We start from the raw sequence: 24,429 nt of genomic DNA, 5'->3' as shown, positions 1-24,429 counted from the left end.
CCCTTCCCAGAACTCCCAGTCCAACCTGTTCTGCACCTCCTTGCGGAGTCCCATGCCTCCTCCCAGGCCCATGAGCCTTCCAGCTGGTCCCACAACATTGCCACCAGCTGCCTCAGAAAGAGGGTCCTGTCCTGGGACCTCCTCTGGCGAAACCAGTGCATCCACAAGACCTCAGATGTGGCTGGCAGTGACCCTGAGGCCGCAACCTGGCTGCCAGGGGCAGCCTCTGCCCAGCGTGCAGCTGTGGGCCCTGTAGAGCTGTTTGTGAGAATTTGCAATATTTCTCCAATAAGATGCTTTGTACCAGGGACACAAACTGCCTGGCCTCAGATTGCAGGTCAGGTATGCACAGGTGCCCAGAGACCATGCTAAGTCAGGTGGGCAGGCACAGGCAGCACAGGATTAAGGGTTTTTACTGTGCAGTAAGTACACACACATGTAGACACACGTTTACTGTACAGTAAACTATTATAATGCACATTACCGCATATCATGTAGATGCACCCAATGAGATTAGGTGCCTATTGTTTCAGATGCGACTAAGCCTTCTTTACAGTACTATATGCTTGCTGTCTTCTGTTTCAGCACCTTACGTACTGCAATAGCACTTGAGCCCAGTCATGGAGAAGAATCCGATTGTGCAAGGCACCGCACACAAAACAAAAAGCTTCTACAACATCTTTGACATCAGCTCTAGCATGGATGAGTGGGCATGAAAATCCCCATTACTTTCTTGTCTGGGAGAGCAGGATGGAAAAGGGAATTTCTCTCTTATGGAAAATTCCAACATTTTGTAATCGGATTCTGCTCTGACTCAAGATGAAAAATTGATATTGTTCGTGGAATGGAATTTCCGAAGAAACGGGCTTAAAAACATCAAAAAAGTTTTCATTCAAAAATGTTGCTTCAACCTGATCACATAGAAATGCTGTTACCCAAACCACGGTATATCATCCTAAAAAAGAATCAAAATTATAAGAAGTCAAAACAGAATACTACTTCATTTGAAATCATTTCAACTATTTTCCCCTAGAAAATCTGTTGAAATTCACACAGCCCTGAAACATTTTTATATTAAAGAAACAACATCTCCTGGGAGGGAGAAAAAAAAAAAAAACTGTTCCATTAAAATTTTCCAACCATCTCTAGTATCTGTTTTTCCACTGACTATCTGATCACATCACTAGCTATTACCACTGAATCTCACATTAGAATTTCAGCTTACAGCAATGGTGAAACATCCACCCATTTCTTTTACAGCTTCTTGTCAGAGCTGACTGTATATCTCCATTATCACAGCACACAATAGATAGAAGCACGCATCATAAATTACGATTTCATGTAACAAATTCATTCTCTGAAGAACAGGCATAAATTAACGCTTGGCCACATAACTCTACTTTAGCCCTTTCCAGAGATCAGTTATGCAAATTGTGATGCTTGTAGAGATGGGTTCATGCAGCCTTAAAGTGTTGTTTTGTTTCAACTAAAATAAAAAAAAAAATAAAAGCAAGGTACAATGGACAAAGTGCAGGGTGAGAGTGAGACCCCCTAATTTTACCCAACATACACAGTCTCTTGCAGGATTAGACCTTCTCTATAACCATCCAGCTACTGATATCCCTACTTGCCAGCGGATACTCAGCTTTAGAACAAAATTATTTTTGTTCCCATTTGTATGAAGGTAGCCAAGTACTTCCACCCAAATTGGGACCCATCTGTGTTAGGTACTCTGCATAGTACAGTTTGAATAGATATATTACATGGAGAAAGTTGCATTCCCACTGGGAAAAGAAGTGACTTGTCCGAGGTCACCAGACTAGTCTGTGGCAGAGCTGAGAACTGAACTCACTGGTGGGGGGCACAGAGACAAGAAGAGTTGCTGTGGCCCAAAGGCCTGCTCTCAAGAGTCCCAGGAACTGCACTCTCACCCTCACTAGAAGCTAAACCTGCTTCATAAAATACACAAGAAGACAAGTCTGAAGGCTGGAGACACCCAGCAAAACCCTCCTTGATGGCTCTATATTCATACTGTGGCTCCAAAGAGCTGTGTGTGTGCCACAAGGCTGGAGTTCAAACCCACTGGTTTCAAAGGCACGCTGCTTTTGCTGTTTGAGCTAAATGAGAACAGAACCTTTGTTAATCAGCACTGGGCCAACAATAAGCAATCACTTCAGGTACATGCACAGCTTATTACCACTGTATCCAAGTATCATAATGCTGCCTCCAGCAGAGCTCAGATGCCTGGTACTATACTGCTAGACTCACAGCTTTCCAGGAGGAAAGACATAAAATAGTCCTTTGCTGAGCACTGGATGGGGTAGTATAATAGGTTTTATTGGCATTTGCTTGAATGAACCAAGATCATTCTTTATATTTTGCTTTGCTATACATGAGTAAAATTATCATCCCAAACTCCTACCAATAAAATACTTATGCCTCACCTCATCAGGTATTTCATACCCATCTGTCTACAGAAACACTGAGGTCTCAAAATCTGTCTAACAGATGTGGACACATTTTGGCAAGGATTTTTTTTAAAAGGCTAATAAAAAAAAATAAAATCTTTTAAAAATTAAGGTAAGGACCCTGGACTTCAGAAAAGCAGACTGTGACTCCCACAGTGAACTGATAGCCAGGTCCCCTGGGAGGCTGCCTGAGGGGAAAAGGAGTCCAGGAGAGCTGGTTGTATTTTAAAGAAACCTTACTGAGGGCCCAGGAGTGAACCATCCTTATGGACAGGGAGACTAACATGTACGGCAAAAGACCAGCTTAGCTTACAAGAAGTGGAAACTGGGACAAATGACTGGGGAGGAGTATAAGAGCTAGGCCTGTGTGAAGCTTTGGGTGCCAATTCAATTCAGAGGAGATTCGGCCTAATTCGGTGGCTGAATCTCCAAATCCAAATTGAATCAGGGGGCCAATGAAAAAGGTCTGAATTGATTCAAAGCTCTCCAAATCGATTCAGAAAAGATTCGGAGAGCTTCAGTGATTTGGGCAGTCCCCGCCCACTGCAGCTGGGAGCTGGACCCGGACTGGTAGGGGAGGGGACCTTGGGGGGACCCCTGCCAGGCCCTATACCTTGCCTGCTCCCCCAACCCCCCTGAGCACCCCCGGACCCCTGCCCACTCCCCCAGACCCCCCCCCCATGGCTGCCCCACCTGGCCCAGGTCCCAGTTGTTTAAAAAGCAAGCCCCCACTCACTGGCTGCTGCCCGGTGGGGGGGCAATCCCTGCTGCCCCCCACTGCCCCATGCCACGTAGGGGGCTCTGCCTTGAGCCCTTGACCCCCACCCACTGTCCCACCCACCCCAGCTCCAGCCCTTTAAGGAAAAAAAAAACCCAAAACCCAAAAAGCAAAAAAAGCCCCAATTCACTGGATGTTGCCCAGTGGGGGGTGATCCCCACTGCCCTGCACTGCATGGGGTGCTCTGCACGAGCCCCCAGAAGCCCAGAGGCCACTTCAGGAGCTGGTGAATGGGGGGGCGTTGTTTTTCTTTTTCTTAAAGGGCCAGGAGCTGGGGTGGGCAGGACAGCCATGGGGGAGCTGGGAGAGTGGGCAGGGGCCAGGGGGCTCATGACAGAGCTCCCTATGCAGTGTGGGACAGCAGAGGGCAGCTGGGATTGCCTCCCCGCTCAGCAGCCCCCAAAGAGATGGGAGCTAGGGCAGGTGGGACAGCCATGGGAGAGTGGGCAGGGGATGGGCCTGGGTGATTCAGAAATTCGGCAGCAACTGAATCTCTGAATCAGAGATTCAGCTGAATCAATTCAGGACAGTGATTCGAATCACCAAATCGAAGCACTATCCCCTGAAAAATCGGCCGAATCTGAAGCAAATGCTAGCCACTTCACGCAGGCCTAGCAACTGTGGATGTGGGAAAGCAATGCACATAATATACCTTGACTTTAGCAAGGATTTTGATATGGTCTCCCACAGCATTCTTGCAAACAAGCTAAGGATGTATAGGTTGGATGAATGGACTGCGAGGTGAATAGAAAACTGGCTGGATCATTGGGCTCAAAGGGTAAGCAATGGCTTGATGTCTACTTTGCAACTGGTATCATGTGGAGTCACCCAGGGCTCAATCCTGGGGCCTGTCCTGTTCAATATCTTCATCAACAATCTGGAATACGGGATGGAGTGCACTCTCAGGCAAGGTCACAGATGACAGCAAGCTGCGGGGAGTAGTAAAAATACTGGAGAGTAAGGCTAGGATTCAGAGAGACCTCAATAAATTGGAGGATCAGACCAAAAGAAATCTTATGAGGTTCAATAAGTACAAATGCAAAGTCCTGCACTTAGGATGGAACAATCCCATGCACTAGGACAGGCTGGGGACTAACTGGCTAAGCAGCAGATCTGCAAAAAAGAACCTGGGGGTTACAGTGAACAAAATGCTGAATATGAGACAACAGAGTGCCCTTGTTGCAAAGAGGGCTAATGGCACTGGGCTGCATTAGTAGGAGTGTTGCCAGCAGATGAAGGAAAGTGAATCCTCCTCTAATCAGTGGTGGGGCCACATCTGAAGTCCTGTGTCCAGTTTTGGGTCCCTCACTACAGAAGAATGTGGACAAATTGGAGAGAGAGTGTCCAGTGGAGGGGAACAAAAAAAATAGTTTGGGGGCTGAGGAACATGACTTCTGAGGAAAAGCAGAGGGAACGGGGCTTATTTAGTCTGCAAAATAGAAGACTGAGGGAGGATTCAATAGCAGCCTTCAACTCCCTGAAGGGCAGTTCCAGGGAGGATGGAGCTGGGCTGTTCTCAGTGGTGGCAAATGACAGAACAAGTAGCAATGGTCTCAAGCTGCAGCAAGGAAAGTTTAGGTTAGATATTAGGAAGAAATCTCTCATGAGAAGGGAGGCAAAGCACTAGAACAGGTGACCCAGAGAGGTTGTATGTAGAATCTCCATCCTTGGAGGTTTTTAAGACCCAGGTAAGCAAAGCCTTGGTTGTGATGACAGAGTTGTGAATGGCCCAGCTTTGAGCAGCGGGTTGAACTAGATGATCTCCAGAGGTCCCTTCCAACGTGTTAAGAGGCTGTGACGTGGATGACTAGACAGTCCGGTGGGTGGCGAATTGGCTAGAGGGTCGCACCCAGAGAGTCGTGGTGGATGGGTCAGGCTCGACCTGGAAGGGTGTGGGCAGTGGGGTCCCACAGGGTTCGGTCCTTGGACCAATACTCTTTAATGTCTTCATCAGTGACTTGGATGAGGGAGTCAAATGTAGTCTGTCCAAGTTTGCAGATGACACAAAGCTATGGGGAGAAGTGGACACGCCGGAGGGCAGGGAACAGCTGCAGGCAGACCTGGACAGGTTGGACAAGTGGGCAGAAAACAACAGGATGCAGTTCAACAAGGAGAAATGCAAAGTGCTGCACCTAGGAAGGAAAAATGTCCAGCACACCTACAGCCTAGGGAATGACCTGCTAGGTGGCACAGAGGTGGAAAGGGATCTTGGAGTCCTAGTGGACTCCAAGATGAACATGAGCCGGCAGTGTGACGAAGCCATTAGAAAAGCCAATGGCACTTTATCATGCATCAGCAGATGCATGACGAATAGGTCCAGGGAGGTGATACTTCCCCTCTATCGGGCGCTGGTCAGACTGCAGTTGGAGTACTGCATTCAATTCTGGGTGCCTCACTTCAAGAAGGATGCGGAAAACCTGGAGAGGGTCCAGAGAAGGGCAACTCGTTTGGTCAAGGGCCTGCAGACCAAGCCCTATGAGGAGAGACTAGAGAAACTGGACCTTTTCAGCCTCCGGAAGAGAAGGTTGAGAGGCAACCTTGTGGCTGCCTTTAAGTTCATCACGGGGGCACAGAAGGGAATTGGTGAGGATTTATTCACCAAGGCGCCCCCGGGGTTACAAGAAACAATGGCCACAAGCTAGCAGAGAGCAGATTTAGATTGGACATTAGGAAGAACTTCTTCACAGTTCGAGTGGCCAAGGTCTGGAACGGGCTCCCAAGGGAGGTGGTGCTCTCCCCTACCCTGGGGGTCTTCAAGAGGAGGTTAGATGAGTATCTAGCTGGGGTCATCTAGACCCAGCACTCTTTCCTGCTTATGCAGGGGGTCGGACTCGATGATCTATTGAGGTCCCTTCCGACCCTAACATCTATGAATAAACCCTAATTTTCTATAAATTTTGTAAGCCTCAAATTGTTTTTATGTTTGACTTAAGACACATTCAAAAGGGCCTGATTTCAGAACAGGATGAACACCTATATCTTTGATAGGGCATCTAAAACTGGATATCCCAAGAACGACTACTCCCTTCTAAAATATGGGCCATACCTTCCAATCGTTTAAAAATGGAACACATCTATGTAAAATCCTTTGAGCTGCTTTAAGAACCTCAACCTAATTCTCCAACGACTGGTATTTTTAGTGTTCCACGTGTTATCCAGGCCATTGGAAATGAACCACCTCTCTGTCTCACCCACACATATGTCGAACGTCATCCACAAACATTTACTTTGTGAAAGCTGCACGATCCCTAAGCATTATCCCTTAAATCCCAATCGTTACTGTACTTTGCTTTGCAAAATTAGATTTACCCAACTGGGGCAAATATACAGAAGCAGAATATCCTTACATTATTTTCTCTTCATCATGGTGATGGCAGTCAAAAAAAATTTCCATTGCGACAGGGTGAAGCTGATTTGCAAGAACCCATGTCAAAACTACATGGTCTAAAACAGGGGCGGGCAATTATTTTGGGTGGAGGGCCGCTGACTGAGTTTTGGCAAACCATCGAGGGCCGCATGACAGGCAGCTGGGGACAGATAAATATTCATTTTCTAAGTTTTTTTTAGGGGCCCTGTGGGCCAGATAGAATGGCCTGGCTGGCCACATCTGGCCCGCGGGGCCGCATTTTGCGCACCCCTAGTCTAAAACATAATCCCAGCTGTTCTTCAAGCACTTCCTTTGGCAACTGATGTCATTTCCTTTTGTAGCTATCAGCTCCCCACAGTGTATGTTTTTCATTCAACTTGCAAGAGTTTGCTACAAAGCTGATAACAGATGTGATTTCCAGCTGTGTCTATATACCAGCCATGGAGGGTTCATTAATAACAATTATTAAGTGCTTTATGTTACAAATTAAGCCTGTAGCAATAGAAAAACATCCAGGCGGTTGGTTTATGGTTGCTTGTCAGAGAGAACTGTAAATTCCCATCATCACAACACTTTCACCACTGCAAAATGGAACTAAGCTCTTATCATAAATAATGCTTTAAAATTGCTAAATCATACTTGGATGCAAGAGCGTAAATTAGTGCTTCACTAGGTAATGCCATGTACGCCCTTTACGTTTACATAATAGGTTCAATTCATCATCCAGGTCTAAATTATGATATTTGAATTCTGCATCAGGAAGTCCCTTCACTTGTTTCAGTTACTTACATTACAATAGTACCTGGAGGCCTACACTGAAGCGATGGTCCTATCTTTCTGACCACTGTACCTATACGTTACAAGTCAAAAGACCCTCCCCCAAGTCTTACAGTTAAAATAGGCAACAATGACAATGAATGGGGAGGGAAATATGTTGCCTGAGGTCACACTATAAATAAACCACCATAATGGTATTAGAACTCAGGTCTTCTAAACTCCTGATCTATTGGTGCACACTGCCACCTTTGGAGTTAGTATGGTTTAGCGCCATAGATTATCACTGCAAATGTGAACTTCCTCAGCATATACCAAATAAGAGTACCAGGAGAACGAGATTTTGGTTTAGAGGACCATAGGTCTTTGGGAGAATGAGGTTATATGTTGCACTTTGAGCTAGCACTGACACCAATCAACATTTGAGCAGCTCAAATCTCAAGCAGTCACACTTTAAGGCTAAAAGCCTTGTCCGACTATCCCCAACCTGCACAGTTGTGACTTGCCACTGGAGGCTTGGTGAATGGGGCAGAACTCGGAGCTGCAGGGCTGGTGGGCCAGGACGGGCTTCTGTCCCTGCTCTGGGGGTGTATGGGGTGCGGCGGGGGGGGATGAGAGATGGGGGCAGGCAGGAACATGAAGCTGGGAGGCAGAGAGTTAATGGCATGGGACCTGAAAAGGAAACGGGGATCGGGGAAAGGGCAGGGAAATGAAGGAAGTCATCCACTGAAGGATAAAAGGCAAATGTAAAAGACTTTAAAAAGAAATGAAGTGGAAGTAAATGAAAGGTCTCACATTTTAATAAACAGGGATTGGGGTGTGGGAGCTACTGGTCATGCTTTCTGGGGTGGCCGAGAAGTGAGAGCAGTGAGGAAAAGTGCTTTTCAGGGAGCTACTGTCCCTGCCTCTGCTCTGCCCCTGCCCTAGGAAGGAAGCCCCAGTTCACGGGAGGGTGAGACAAGGGACACTGCATCCTAGGATGCTGGAGAACTGCAACTTGGGCCTCTTATCTGTGGGGAACGGCCATACCTTAATGAAGGGGTGGGCAATTATTTCAGCCAGAAGGCCGCTTAACAATTTTTGGTGAGCTGTCAAGGGCCACAAGGGTAACCCTGTCACTTGACAGATGCCCCAAACCCCGATCACCATCTTGGGACCAGAAGCCCCACCTCTAACCCCCGACCTTTGCCACCAGACATCCCTCCTGTTGCCCCCAGAAGTACTCCTTTTAGGATGGGGGTTGCCCAGGAAAAAGCAAATCATATATTAAGAATCAAAACATCTACTATAACATATTTTAATTTTATTTTTAAAAAACTAGTCTTGCTTGATGTGTGTTTGCCTATTGTATATACAGGTGATTGCACAATAGCTCAAAATGAAGTCTTATTCTTGTATATGGGGTGTGGCTGGATGAGGGGGTTGTGCGAGTGTGTCTGGGTGGATGCATAGTTTGTGGGTGTGTGGTGGCCCCCCCCATGCCCATATCGCACAGCCCCCTGCACCAGTGGCAGCAGCAGGTAGTGGGCACTTAGGGCGCTCATGGCCCATGGCAGGCAGATCCCCCTGGCAATGCATGGCTCCAGCCAAGTCCCAGGAGCTGCACATGGTGGCACAGAGCTGACCCAGCCCAGCCCACTGGCATAAGCCTTCAAACCAGGCTGGTTCCATGCCAGTATGTGGGGCTCCCGGCACTACAGGTGGGAGCCACCTGCCATCCTGCTGGACAGGTGATCTTCTGAGGTCCCTTCCAGCCTTAATGTCTATGAACCTATAAGGCCAGCTCTGTGCCTTCATGTGGGGCTTCCAGCACTCCAGAAGGGAGCCTCACATGGAGGTGGAGCCATCCCAGCCCAATGACATACAACTCCCCACAGCTCCCAGTCCATGCACCATCAGACCGGGTGGGCTCCATACCACCACATGCAGCTCTTGGCTCTCCTTCCTGGAGCTGTGCCCCATGGGGCAGCTGGTTTGGCTCTATGCCAGCACAGGAGGCACTCACCACTGGAGCCAGGAGTATGCGCCACTGGGCTGGGCCAGGCCAGCTCCATGCCTCCACATGCAGCTCCCCAGGGGAGTGCTGGAAGACCCACATGGAGGCATGGAGCTGGTCTGGCTCAATGGTATGCAGCTTCCACCTGCAGTGCCAGAAGTCCCACATGCTGGTACAAGGCCAGCCCAGTTTGGTGTGAAGGCATGTGCCAGCAGGCTGGGTCAGACTGAGCTGGCTCCGTACCACCACATGCAGCTCCTGGGACTCAGCTGGAGTGGCGCACTGCCAGGGGGCTCTGCCTCCCACAGGCCATGAGTGCTGCAAGGGCTCATGACTGGGGTTGTGCGCTATGGGGTGGGGGCACGTGGCAGGGAGGGCTCATCCACCCTCCCCACACCCAAATGCACCATCAGGCCGGGAGGGCTCCATGCTGCCACGTGCGGTTCTGGGAACTGAAGCAGTAGCTCCCCTCCGCACTCACCAGCTGTCCAGTTGCATCCCATCATGCTTGGTGCCTCCATGTAAGGCTCCCAGCTGCAGCATGGGAGCCCCAGGGAGATGGAGGCACAGAGCCTGTCCAGTCCAATGGTGCATGACCTCTGAAAGCCTGCTTCCCACTGCCTTTTAGAGGGGCAGCTGCAGGCTGGTAATAATTGTTTTTTTGAGGTGCCCTACGAGCCAGACAAAATGGCCCGGCAGGCCAGACGTGGCCCATGGGCCATCTTTTGCCTGCCCCTGCATTAATGGAACATAAGCTGAGTAACAGATCCCAGATAATCCTGCCCTGGAGTGGCATAACTAAGCCATCTAAAGTGTGCTTGAAACTAGTTTCAGGTGTTAATGTATGGGCATGACAACCCAAGGGTTAAGAGCTCCAGGAGCCACCTAAAATTAATGTGCAACAAGACCCTGAGAGGAGTGCAGCTTCCCTTAGTGATTCAAAATCTGGCCTGCTATAGCAATACAATAGCATTCACACACAGACATTACATGGAAAGACGTTCGAGGAAAAGACAAAATTGAGATGAGCAAAAAAGTTCACGATTACCATCCTTTCCTCCCAAAGGGGACCAATGCCATCTGTTCTCCAGCATGATACGGCTGCACTAACATGAAGGAAGATGATGGAAACCAACGGACTCTCCTATGCATCATAGACCTTGTTTGAAAAAATGTGGGGCTTTTATGGCAGTGAAAGCTTCCAATGAGATACATACTTGGCTCCAAGAACAGGGAGTCATTTCTTCTTCTGCTCTGCCCACATGCCTCAGCTCTGGCCTGGAGAGCCCATTGCTTCATTCTCCATGGAAAATTAATGCCCCAGAATCTCTGCTGAGGATGACAATGAAGTGCAGTGAACTCCTGCCTCCCAAGAACCAGGCTGAGATCACCCACTAACTCCAAAGAGGCCCTCTGAGAAGCCTTAAATGGCAACATTCAGTGTCTGTCTTCGTGGGCGGGATGCAGGTGGGGATGGAGGATGGAGGGATGCAACTCAGGTCATTACTGGGCCCCAAGGCATCAAGTTCCCCACCACAAAGATTTTATTAAAACTGGTGCATCGACTTTCAGTTAGAGGGCCATAAAACAGTTCATTTTCATCTGTTTGTTGCACGGTAACACACATCCTCAAGAGACAAGAGCCCCTTTTTCAAACTGTCTGCAATGAAGAGAACATTAATTGAATATTCTGTTGAAATCACCTTCAATTAGTGCCTTGGAATTTTGCATGACACATTCATCACTGCAGCTCTCCCCATCCTGTGCGCCGTACATTTGAGGCTTCATGATATGCACATCACATCAGCTCACAGCGTTACCCTGAAAATAACAAATTTATTTGCTAATGAGATGGTAGCCAGGGTGGGGAAACCTAGCGCTGCAGAGACAGGCTACAGCTTTCCAAGCTAGAGAATGTAATGCTAATGGGGGGGTGAATTTTTACTGCTTCCTCATTTCCATCCACCCTTAGAGGAGGGGCCGACATTAAGCAGTTCTCCACCTATTTCTCCTCCTGACACATCAATAGCCCCCTGAGAGCTAGTCTCCTCCTCTAACCACAGAACATTTGCAGCAGCAACACAAGCTTCTCCAATGCCAGCATGGCCCATGCTAGGAGAGCTATCGCCACGACCCACGCAGTCCACAGCCTTTCGGTAGGAAGATCAGGTAGTGCCAACTGCTGCGGGTGCCCCGGCTCCTAGAAAATGGGCTGAAAGCACCTTTTCCACAAACAGCACTAAAGGGGTAGTAACGAATCATGCACGTTATGAACTTCCTCTGGATTCAGACCAGCCACTAAGAGTACATCTGCTTACATGGTGGTCCCGAGAAGCAGGCCGAGCCCATCTGCTCCTACTCTGCAGGCACTGAACCTGAAAAGGAACTGGCAAAGCCACCCCAAGCACTGCTCTCATGGCCCAAGAGAGGGGGCTCCCACAGGGCAGTTTCACCTCCACATTCCCAGGTGCAGCGCAAACAGGCCTGGGAGCACTGTAGAATCACTTTCTCTGCCCCTAGAGCATAATAGCTGGCTTTCCCCTTTGCCAACACCCTGCTCATCCTGCCCTCTCCGCTCTGATTGCATCAGAAAAAAGGTGGAAGCAGAATTACGGCCAAAACAAGAGCAAAAGGGGCAAGTCGGGAAGACCAGTATTTGCTCCCCTGGGCCAAGTAGTGGAAATAGAGCCCCTCGTACCCCATCTGAATTTTACCCTGTGGCAAGGAGTGTTGCCTTCGGCCTCCTGAGACATGCACTAAGCTGACTGATCAAACCATGACAGCAGCAATGAGCAATGCAGGGTGAGCACACCTTGAAGACAGAAACAGAAGTCTGCTTTCTTGCACCACAGACAGAGTGCCTGAGTAAAGCAAGCTGGGGGAAAAAATAGTCCCTGGTGAAATGAGTTTCCCCCAAAATGCAAAAATTCTATTTTCAGATAAAGCAGCCCCATTTTTTCACCCAAATGCCCCAAGGTATCATTGTGGGGTGGTGTAAAGAATCTTCCCCGGATGAAATCTAATGCCGATTTCCACTGATTGAAGCACCTTGCAGCTCCAGACCACAAATGCCAGGGTGACTGCCATCTGCAATGCAGATACTGGGATGAAGTCATGCTGATCAGCACATGCCAGGAGGAACTGGCACTCTTGGAAGATGATTATTTTACAAGTCCAAACCAGAATAAAAAGTTTGCTAAGCAGGTTTATAATGGAAGACAGATGGAATCCATGGAGCATTCAGATGTCATTGAATGGTACACACACATGCCCTTGCCAATACTGAAGGAAACTGGATTATCCACTATGTTACTTCATGGAGGCAGTGTGGCCTATCAGATGGAGGACACGCGTGTTCTTTTCTTTGCCAGGCCACTAATCTGCTGGGTGATTTTGCACAAATCTCCACAGCCTTGTGCCTCAGACTTTCCAAAAGTAAAGTAGGGCTATTGATAATTTTCCATATCGTGTTTTTCTGCAGGAGAAGTTGGTAGTGTTATTACAAGCCTATTGCCGGTATTTCAGATTCACTGTTGGGGGAAGTTTGCACCCGGGTCCCAGCATTGTCAGGCAAGATTATGAATGATGGATGGTAAACATCAAGTGAACAGAAATTATATAGCACCTAAATACCATAATGATGGACACCTCAAATTGACAGAGCAGAGTAAAAGTCTTTTCACATTAATTAGATCAGGTTGTATGTCAATTAGTGGCTTGATTCCTGGCCCAATAAAAAAAAAGGGGGGGGGTGCATAATTGCTCATCTAATTTTCACATGCAATTACCAGGCCTATGCATGCAAACTGGCACAAATGAACAGAATTAGCTATTTGCATGCATAATTACCCATGTTATAGCTACAATGGAAGTAATGGCTCAGGCAAGTTAGACATGCAATTGTCCACACACTGCATGAAATTCACCCCTTCACACAGGACAGACATGGCTTTGCATCGAGTGTTACCCATACGTTAAAGGCTTTGTGATGCAAGGCTGCTTTTCAGCACAGAAGTCAGCCTCAACCACTGTGGGTTAGTGTCTCAGAAGTCAATAGCAAAACTCCCCCTAATTTCTATAGCAGCTAGACTAACAATTAACATACTTCTGAAAATCCCACAATCTAGGTCTAGTTGCTGCTCCTTATTATTTTTTTTTAATCGTTTTTTAAATTTTCATCTACAATACACTAATATAATCAGCTCTTCTTCATAGGGGATTAGCAGTGTTATATCCTGCAAATCCAATCAAGAAAGTCTATCAGCAAAACATACTTATGTTGATACAGCTATTATAATCTGCATAATTCTTTTTAGTTCACATAGTTAATGGATAGCAAACAGAGTCATTATGGCTGAAACTCACAATCCATAGGATCGCTATAAGCCATTCGCTGCAGTGTTTTTTATTATTCATAGCTTTAGTTATTGATTTTCAGGGAAAGATACATGCTTTTAAGCACCATAAAAGCAAGAGAGGAAAACAAATAGCACTATTCCAAGATTAATACACTGCTCATAATAAAAGTATGGCTGTCACATTGTGCAGTATACAGCTGATGTAGTCCTGACAAATTCAGTGCAAAATGGCTGAGTTGCTTAAGAACCTCGTTAAATAATTTAGAGGCAAGTTTTACTGGAGGCAGAAAAGTTCTTTCCCAATTCCACTTTCTTAGATTTATGTGCCAGGAGTATGTTAATAAAGCATAGTGCAGAATTCAGCTGGGATGTTTCCTTCCAGTCAGAGACTGTAGATTTTTAGGCAACAGTTAACTACATGCCCGACTAGAGGTAGTATGTTTAGTGGCTAGAACAAGAGACTGTAAAACATAGGAGTCTTGGCTTGTGTTGCCAGCAATGCTCCTGGCTTGCTCTGTGGCCCTGGGAGAGCCCCTTACCACCGTGTAAGATAATGCAAACATTTGTAAGATGGAGATAACGCCACCTTGCTTGCAGCAGTATGGAGAGTCTTAATTGAGGAACAGCTCTAACATACTAGAAATTTACTGCATCTGTTCAGACTGGTAACTTCCTTCTTTAAGTGCTTGGCTGAATGAGGGCTTAAGTGCATGATTAACTTTAAGCCCATACATAACCCCACTCATATGCACTCAGGCATCTATTTTAAGCACCTACTTAACACTCACAGACTGCAATGGGACTGGCCACGTGCCTAAAGTTAGGCAGATCCAGGTGCAATTATTACAGCATCAAGGGGCATCTTCCGAGCCATGATAGATTACCCAGGGACCACAGGTGACTGTTCATGTTTGTGGCCGGGAGATCAGAGTATTAGTCTATTAGTCACCCTGAGTATGGGCTTCTGCTTGTTCTCCGCCTGGTCCTTCCAATGATTTCTGCGGTGAGTGGCACGAATGGGCACCGAAAGCCTCTATGCTTTCACTTGGACACTCGCCCCTGCCTGGCATGGCTGGGGCAGTTGGGGAAGAGGGCTGCTCTTGCTGCTGGAATGCCCCCAGAGACAGGCCAGCTTGGACCTCCCCCCCGCCTTAAACTACATGGTAGGCAGAGCTTTTGTATTCAGCTTCAACCTATACCCTGATAAACCCCCTAAGAGGCAACAGCTTATCAGAGTAAACCGTCCCAAAAGGATACAAGCATAACCTCTGCGACTTTGATGTGCTCTGCTCCAGGTAGCAGAGGTTCAGTACAAAGAGATGCCAGCCTCCATCTGAATCTTTAGGCACTTGAATACCTTTGAGTGGGGAGGATCTCTGACTTGACCAAGGCTGTACAGGGAGTCAGTGGCAGAGCAGGGAATGGGACTGAGAACTGATTTCAATCTTACAGCCTTAACCACAATAACAACAGCTCCCTCCTCTGGAGCTCTCAAACACACAGAAAAGTACTTGGGAAGTGGGCAATATCATAGCCTGCAATCACCCATAGTTCTGCCCTTCGAAAAGGGAACAGATCCACCTGTCCACCCCATTAGTATCCAAACAGCTCACAGTACCCCTGTGATACAACAATTAGGCCATTTTGCAGAAGGAGAATGGACCAAGTGATTTTCTCAGAATCAGCCAGTGAATCACATCTTAAGTTGTTTCCCAGACACACAGTAATGTAAGAATTAATGCCGCAGTGAAAAGAAATAAGCTACAAAATTATTATACAGATGTGTAATAGCCTTGTGGCTGCTTCCTATCACACCATTCACTAAATGTGTGGCCAGACTGAGGCTCCAGCTATGGGGTCCACCCCATGACTTGGAGCCCCATCAATTGATTGCTGCACCCCTGCAGCTGGGAGCAAAGATCAGCTGTCCAGGCTCCCCGCTGTAGGAACTTGCTACTTTCCGGAGTGCGGGGGGAGCCCAGGCCCATGACCCCAGGCTCCCTGTGCACTGACAATAAGCCACGATGGGATCTCATGTTTGACCCACAATCACACCTCTGCCATACACATGTGGCATGGCAAGAAGCGTGATTGTGGGAATTGAATGTCAGATCCCATTGCACTGTTACTTGCACATCTGTCAAGGGCCATATAAAACATCTGTGTCAAAGCAGGGAGTCAAGCAGGCTGGGGGAGTCTTTCCTAATTCTAGCCTACCATCAATGCCACAGAACCATCCCTCCTCTCCATCAAGCAAGACCATAGCATACGAGCCAGCAAAGAAGGTGAAGGGGCAGCCAGACGCAGCCTTACCACCTCAAAATGAGCTTCTGGAGGGCAAGGGCTGAATCTATTTATTCTTCTCCCTGCTTTATTGAAATCTCCCCACAGTTAACAGTGCCAGCCAGCTAATAACTTGCAAAATAATTTCTGTAACCTTAGCAAAAGTGACAAACTCTGAGAAAACACAGCCCTACCAACCTCCAAACAAAGCCCTGTTTAACTAAGCTGGGAGTAAATATTTAAGAACTCCAAGAAAATTCCCCTGATCAATTTGCACTACCGGATCGCATTCACTACATGATGAACCTGGGGACATGTCAGGTGGCTTTTATCACAGGCTGAGTTGGTGCATTGTAGCCTTAGCAGTCTTCATAATGTTGCATCAAGGAGCTTGTCTCCCCTTCTCTTCCCCACTCCCCAAACTCCCTGCTTTTCTTAATTGTAGTCCCTGCCAGGGACATTCTCTTTTAGGATGAGCTTCTGAAAAGGCCCATCATCTCAATTTGACATGCCAACCTGGGCAATCAAACCAGCCTGAATTCAGGTGCCCAGGAGCTGAAGGGCAGGAAGGCCACACACTGTCCTTCCAGCTCAAAGCGACCAGATGCTACTCTCCCAGCACAGTCAGGTTCCACCAAGCACCCTGCATTTATCCATTAATAATAAGCTGTCAGAGTCATGATTTGTACTGGTTATAAATTCATCTCTTTTAATTGACCTGCTTTTGAGTCCAACATTCACAAGGTAGGAACTATGACTCCCAGTGGGTCTTTTACACCACTCTGTTATACAATACCGAGAAAAGTTAGTCTGATAACATACACCACTACTGTACCCCCTCCCATCTAGTGATAAAAATTCTGTGCTCTGCATGGGAATGAAGTCATTTGTCAGTTCAGGTGTCAAGATCAAAGTGTATTTCCAGCCCTCCTGGCATTTACTTCAACAATGCACCATTCTTCCACTGAAATAACTTAACATAAGAAATGCCTGCTCAGTCAATGTGAAAACTTGCAGAATTTCCCTACTTCACATGATATATTGGAAGAAAGAAAAAAAAAAGTACATTTGGAGGGGTTGATGGCCCAGGCAGTCAATCCATCTTGAGTCTCTGGTGGGGCACTAATCCACTTCAGCAGTTTCTGATGCAGTCAGAAACTCTGAGAGATGGATAACATGAGCGCTGCAACCCCTTTTCCCGTTCTCTCTATCCATTATCATTTCTTTAATTATAGTAGCATTTCAGTAAACATTTCGCCTCTGATTCTGCTCTCTCTCCCTAGGTTTCTGCCCTGGGAGGGGTCCATTCACTTCTACAGACTGACTCCCCATTTCTATGGGTGTAAGGGAGGTAGGAATCAGGCTTGGAAACATCATCCTTTTCCCACCTTGAGGCCAAGGCTTTTGAGGCCTGGTAATAGCCCTGGAATTAAAGCCCTGGACAGGATGCGGCATCAGGAAAAATGAAGAGTAATGATAGGGCTCCTGCCCCAGATGGATACAGTGCAGATTGGAGACAGCTGCAGACTGCCTCTCTCACTCCTTGTAGACTGGAGTCCACATCAAAGCTCACTCCCACTAATGGCTTGTTGCTTTGGAGTCATTTCACTGGATTATTTCAGGGGGAGGGGAAGGAAGAATTGATGATCCCACGTTTATAAAGCACCTACCGGAGTAAGGAGCAACATGAATCCTGGCTCATGCCATTCATTTATCCTCATTATGCTCTTGAGAGAGGTAGCAAGTGGTATCCTCTGTGTCAGGTTAGAGATGGAGAAACCAAGGCACAGAGTTTTTCAATATTGTTCTGTACTCTGCAGCTCCCATTTAGACATGATGGTTTTGAGAAGAGCAATGGGAAACCTTGGGGTCTGAACACATTTGCAAATCCTGCTGCTGTTTTTAGGTGCCAGGGGGGAAACTGAGCTTTGGAGCACCAGAACCCAACCCTGACAAACAAAGATTTGGAAACCTGGCTCCAGGTAGCAGGGAGAGCTGGTGTCTAAGCCAGGCAGTGAATTCACATCTCTCACATCCTAAGAGAATCTTTCCCTTGCCTCTGACCAAACAGACCATGATCTGACCAACTACTTCTATGCTGCTAATAAAACCTGGGTTGACGGCAACAATCAAGTTAATGGGGTACTTAACCTGCAAGGTTAAGTGCAACTTGCTGCTAGAAGGGCTGCAGAGAGGAATCTTTCAGATAAAGCCACTCTCTGATCTGGGTGGTATCACTGGGAAAAATGCTGGCTGTAGAACCATGCCCTAAATAATTTAGTTAAGGAATTTCATAACAAGAGAGAATGAACAACAAATATTGCTTTTATATTATTTAACAGGCTCTGCTTCCAAGTAATCTTCATAGAGGTCATTGCAGGTTTCACAAGAGAGTAGCAGAGGATAGTGTCTGGCATGAACACATACGGTTATCAAGTTAACACGGATTTGTGAGAATGCACTCTACCCCTTCCATATAGGATTTCCAGATCTAGTGCTCACCCGTCACCAGCTCAGGGATGAAACCTGATCATTTTTGAACACCAGAAGAACAGACCTCATCGTCTCTGGTCTACACTGAACTGACTCATCTACTGCAGAAGAGTTGCATCCTATTTATACCAGCATGGAACAGGAAAGGAAGCAAGACCTTTCCCTCATCTCCCAAATGCCGTGTCTCATGAGCAGGGGTTTTCTTACTTGGCAAATGATGGGCTTGACTCTGATCTCACTTACAATAGGATACATCAGGAATGACCCTACTGACTTAACATGGGTATAGAACTGGTGTGTCATCATCAGTCAGGGACACTGTCCATGTCTGCACTCACAATGAATATACTCCAGTGGAGTCACTCCTGATTTACTTCTGTATGAGATCAGATGCACCGGCAGGCCTCTTGTTCTGAAATGGTACTGAGAACCTGGACAATGAAAGGTGCTGTCTCCTGTGCGGCTGCTGTAGCATCATAACAGGGAATTATGACCGAATGGCATAAGCTGATGGGGGGGGGGGGGGTGCATCTGAGCCTACTGATGTCACAATGCTATCATGCCCCCTGGGTGAGAATCGATAGCTGGTGTTTCCATTCTCCATAGCTTTCACAGAAATAGGCACTTATTTGGGCAGGTCACCAATTTTCTTTCAAAACTATTTTTTTTGGTAGAAAAAACTTGGTTGCAATTAAAACATTCCTGTTCCAAGGAGTGTGTTTGTTTATGGAGAAAGTTTGATTCTTGGTCCAAAACCCGCAAAAGGTTTTGGATCCATACCAGAGACTTTGACTGAAGATAGTGAAGTCAAACTTTCAGAAGGAACAGAAAGGAGCAAGCGACCAACATGACAGGCTCTAGCATTCCCCCAGGGAACTTACTTTGTACCCTCTGTTCCCAAACAACTCAGTACAAAATATATCAAGCCTTCTGCTCACTTATGTTTTCTCAGCAGAGAGCCAGATATGCCTAGGCAGAATAAACACAAGAGAAACAGCACATGTGCAGGCCTATACAACCCCACACACATGCAAGAAGATGTGTGCATGTCACCCACCAGAGAGAAAATGCACATCTGGCCACACCTGTCTGGTCAAATGATCATGCCTGGAAGCAGCAGCCTCAAGGATACCATGCAGCTCCACACAGGAGGACTGAGGAGAGAGCAGGCAAGGGAAGAGATGACCATCAGCAGTGTGGTTAATCTTACCTCAAAGAGCCTGGCTGAAGCTGCTGCCGCAGGTCACTGTCTGCCCCACACCCCCAGTTATTGCTGCCATTCCTGAACTTCCTCCAAGTCTGTGGCTGGGGCTAATGCCCCACAGTGCAGCCATGTCCTCATAGCACTGCAGGTGGCCTAATCAGCACTAATCAGTAACTGATTAGCCCACCTGCAGCACCGCCAGACCCAGCCACACTGCTTCTTGGACATGCCTACCTATGTGGGAGAATTACTATACAGCTATGTATGACCTGTTAAAGATACAGCCAGGGAACCTGGCTGCACAGCTTCCAGCTGTAACCACTCTGCCTTTGAGCTGTAGGGGTCCCTGATGTATTAGCCAAGGCAACAGCTGCTGCTCATACAAACCAGCTTGTTCTCAAATACCTACATGTGGAGAACAGCACCAGTTTCTTACCTTTTATTCCCCCCATGCCAGCCTCAGCTGCCCAAGTCTCCAGCTAGTCTTATGTCTCACTTCCTTGACAGGGCGCAGGAAATGGTGCTGTCTCTCAGCAAGTACCAATGCTCTCTCTTCACACTCCTAACATGAGTAGCATTAACACTTCTTGGAAGCCAGGGGGAATTTTGGCACGGTTGGCCCACAGTGGGTTAATGGGGAGAGGGTACATTTAAAGAGCTGCAAAAAAGATATTTGCTTTAGGGCATTTCTTCCTCCCTCCCCATGCCCTGTTATTGCTGATCCTTTTCAGAGACACTAAATGAGCAATTCAGTGACCTCAAATCTAGCATATGTTCTAAGTGGTCAAACTAGCAGCTGTGCTGCTGTTATCACCTTATTAGCTAGGTGTGGCATCCTGGTGGCTGTGGGAACACTGCCATTCCTACCCTCTGCTAGTGTAAATCACTGCTCCATTTGTCTTCCTGAAGCACTGCCAGTTCACACAAGTCAAGTATCCAGGCCCTAGCCTTGGTGAATGGCAGCCTCCAGTCTGAACATTGCACCAAAGCAGGGATCAGCATTTCTGAAGCTAATGGGAAAGGCTAGGGTGTTCTTTGAGACTCACTCCCCACTTTGGAGACCTGCCCCCCTTGTCCCAGCCTGCCACTCATAGCCTGATGGTCTGCTGCTCCAAGTCTCACTTGGTTTCATTTTCTTCATTGTGTCACCCCTGCTTCACAGCCACTTTTCCAGCTTCTCTGTCAGTTCCCATTTAGTTTTCAGAGGTTTTTTAAACATGACAAGTAGTTATGGGATCATTTAGCAGCCATGTGATAGGCTCATGGAGAGACCATGCTGCTGACTGAAGGGCCAAATCTTCCTTCCACCAAAACTGTTTTAACATCAGCATCTCTGTTAAAGTCAGTGGGGTTTCTACGGTTACACCAGTGACATTTGCATTGAAGTCTGGCCCTAAGATCCTGCCAAGCCTGCTCCAGGGCATCTCCCCTGAGCTGCTCTGTGGCACAAAGGGAAGGGCAAGCTGAGCATCTTCTCTACAGGCTAATGAAGCAATCACAGCTGAAGGCCACATCAGCTCCTGCCCAAGTGCATGGTGAAGTGATTATATCAAAGTGAGCTAGGAGGAGACCCAGCTAGAGCACATCATGCCCCAGGAATCCCCAGATAGCAAGAGATCCCCAAGGGATATATCCATGACCGTCTGGTACAAATGAAAGCAGAACCCAGGCAGCTAATCTATCTGTGCTCTCACCAGTTATGCTGGATGCTGCTTAACATTATTATGGTCAGCAAAATAGAAGAAGATTTTCTATCTACTACTGCCCCTAGGAGAGAGCATGTCATCCTCATGTGCTACTATGGCAATGAACAGAAACTATGGCAAGGACCACAGAAAACACTGTGGACAGGAACATGCTATCTCCTGCCTGTCCTTCAGACACCATCAGCAGCATATATCTCTCATGTGTCATTTAGGAAAGGGAATTAAGAACCTACAGAAATAATTCAGGGTTAGTCAATTTAACCCCTTCAGTTATGCTTGCTGCCTCCCTCCTTACACCAGCTACAAGCATCAGCTCAAAAAGACCTTCCCAGCATTCAGGCTAAGTGAACTCTTTGGATGATCCAAACCCAGAGAAGTGGCCTCTGTATCACAGATGACAGCAGAAACTGAACTCAGGACCCTCAGTATAGACCTTATCAACAGCTTCTGATCTGTCTTTCCCTGAGAACTGTGGCAGCTCTTTCTAATTCACCAAACTCATCCTCTTGTTTTAACCTAATTAGAAGCAGAACCAAATGGAAGGACTAAATTAAACACCACGGGCTCCTATACACATGCAGGGAGGCTCTTCAACATGCTGTAATTAGAGCAAGTTAGAGCAGGCTCGATTAATCGAGTCTGCTGGAGCATAGTAATTATTACCTTGCTCCAGCTTCATGTGCATCAGCCTCCCCATGCTGAAACATGGCCATGGGGAACTTTAAACCAAAGCTCATGCAATGAGTTTGAGTTCAAAGCACCCCACTGCCATTTTTCAGTGTGGGGATGCTGATGCATGTGATGCTATGGGTGTTTTTAGTTAGTGTGGCTCTTCAAGCTGTGCATTAAAGGTCATTGTGCCCCAACCCCCAAGCACTTCTATAAACCCCCCAAAGCAATAACTTCTCTCTAGTGAAGCACAACTGACAGCATCCCAATAAAAGCTGGCATTACCTGTTCACTGAGAGACTAGCCTAACTCCCATGCTTCCCTCCTCCTTTCCTGTGAATCCCTCTGAAGGGGTCTACCTGGATCTCCATCCCTCCATATGATTCTTACCTGTCTGCTAGGGGGAACTGGGACTGTCAGGAGAGATGTATTGTGAAAAAAAAAAGTTTAAAAAACTAGAAGTCCTATCAAAAGTCCCTTTTGGGTTCCCCACCTCCCCACCCCTTTGCTCTGTGGGACTCGTATGGTGGCTGGGTATCTTGGCAGTGACAACACCCACAGGGCCAGAGGGGATTCTGCCAGCCTCCCAGAGGAGCCTGTCTATTTACTGTCATCTTTTCTGACAACATTTTTGTGCCAATACAGAGGAAGAAAGCCAAGTGGGTTTTGCACATGCTATATGACAAAGCTCATTGCATTCGAGACACCCCTTGAAACCAACCTGCAGTTTTGTCTGGTACAGGACTGGACTGGTACACTCTGCCTTGCTCCAGGACAGCTGATCCTTTCCATCTCACTGTAATTTGAGGGCTTTAGTCTGTGAGGACCATCCACCTCGTGCAGCACAGAGCCAGGATCCACATACAACGTGAGACAGTCGGTGTCTGTCGTTCCCTCACCGTTCACTCTGAGGATAGCTGAGCTTATGCAAAGTGAGTTTGCTGGTCTCCCTTGACAAGCACAGATTGAAAATTATGCCTTTCATCTCCATCTCAGACCCACCTTCTGCCTCTGGTTATTGCTGCAGCTACTGGTTTAGGCTCTCTACAACATCCTGCAGCACTGTCTGAGCTACCTGGGCTCAGATCAATGTGTCAGTCCTGATTCTATACTGGCTCCTCACTTACAGCGGTGAAAGGCATGCCCCAAGCTAGCGTGACCACCCATTCCTAACTGGGTGGGACAGTCTGGAACAGGATCAGCAAGTCCGGGTCCCACGCTGCACGACTCCAGGAACAGCATTTGTCCTGGATTCGCAGCGTCATGCAGGGATCTGGAAATGGTAGGTTTCCCCTTGCAGGTTGGCAGTGGCTCCAGCCTGCAAGGGGCTGCTGGGAGTGGGATGCAGGGGGTGCCACATACATCTGCATGCCCGTGCACATGCACGTGGCCAGGAATACAGCCAGACAGAGTGAAGAGCAGCTCCCTGCAGGTAAGTCTCTGGTTGGGGAAGGGGGCACATAGAGGCCCCTACAGCGAAGAATGGAGTGGGACAGGGGATGAAGCTACTGCCCAGCCACAGCAGTACATGGGGCGCAAGACAGAGCCACAGGTGGCTCATCTAGGGGACGTTGGGTGGGGTGAGGGTGGGTCCCTGTACCAGCCATGTGCCCAACTGCCCTGGCAGCAGAGGAGGCCGTGATGGCACCATGGAGTTGTACCCTCTGCTGCTGCTGGACAGGCAAGGGTCATGCAAGTGATGCAGGGCTCCCACGAGCAGCAGGGTGGGGAGCCCAAAGCCCACATCTGCCTCTGCTCTGCTTCCCTCTGCCCTGCGCTGCTCCAGCTGTGCCGCTGGCAAAGGTGGTGGAGAAGGAGGCAGGTATGTGTCCTACCTTTCCATTTTGAGAAGGTGGTTGCCCTACCCCAAGCCAAGACCTGTGCAACAATAGGAACTGCAGAGCTCTGGAAATTCAAGCCTTTTCACACTTCTTCTTCAGGAAGCCCTCCTCCCTTTTCAGACTCACAGTGATGCAAAGCTGTTAGGCTGCATGTGCAGCAGGGACTTATTCAAGCATGATTAAGGGTCACTCCTATGAAAATGCCTTACACCTGCACCACCCCTCCCTCCTACTTTCATGGTGAAAGGCCATCTTCATGAGGACCTCACTAGCTATTTGGGTTGGTCTAATAAAAGATATCAGATTCACCCAAGGAGCCTTATCACTAGCACCTAGGCTCTTCAGAAACAGGGATTTGGCCTCATGTTACCCCTCTAAAGTCAGGAGAAGGATTCTACTTTTTCATAGGTGAAGAGAAAGAAGAAATGACTATGCTGTTCATTTCCTCACCTCTAAATTTGCTGACAAGACTGCCTTTCTTCAGAGGGGTGT

General features: G+C 47.6%; 1 long non-coding RNA gene across 2 annotated transcripts; it reads right to left on the bottom strand.

The window, feature by feature from the left end:
* Positions 1-184: 184 nt before the first annotated feature.
* LOC132246582 (uncharacterized) lies at positions 185-24,079 on the bottom strand. Of its 2 annotated transcripts, XR_009457977.1 has the most exons (4): positions 23,932-24,075; positions 22,818-23,046; positions 10,601-11,204; positions 185-955 (listed from the first exon to the last, which is right to left on the bottom strand). It is a non-coding gene; the product is annotated as an uncharacterized LOC132246582 (long non-coding RNA). The 2 variants fall into 2 exon arrangements; XR_009457976.1 differs by lacking the exon at positions 185-955 and having other exon boundaries at positions 8,686-11,204; positions 23,932-24,079.
* Positions 24,080-24,429: the final 350 nt, after the last annotated feature.

The sequence above is a fragment of the Alligator mississippiensis genome, chromosome 16 (genome assembly GCF_030867095.1).
Source record: "Alligator mississippiensis isolate rAllMis1 chromosome 16, rAllMis1, whole genome shotgun sequence".
NCBI classification, from domain to species: domain Eukaryota; kingdom Metazoa; phylum Chordata; order Crocodylia; family Alligatoridae; genus Alligator; species Alligator mississippiensis.
This window is presented reverse-complemented; position numbering and strand designations above follow the sequence as displayed.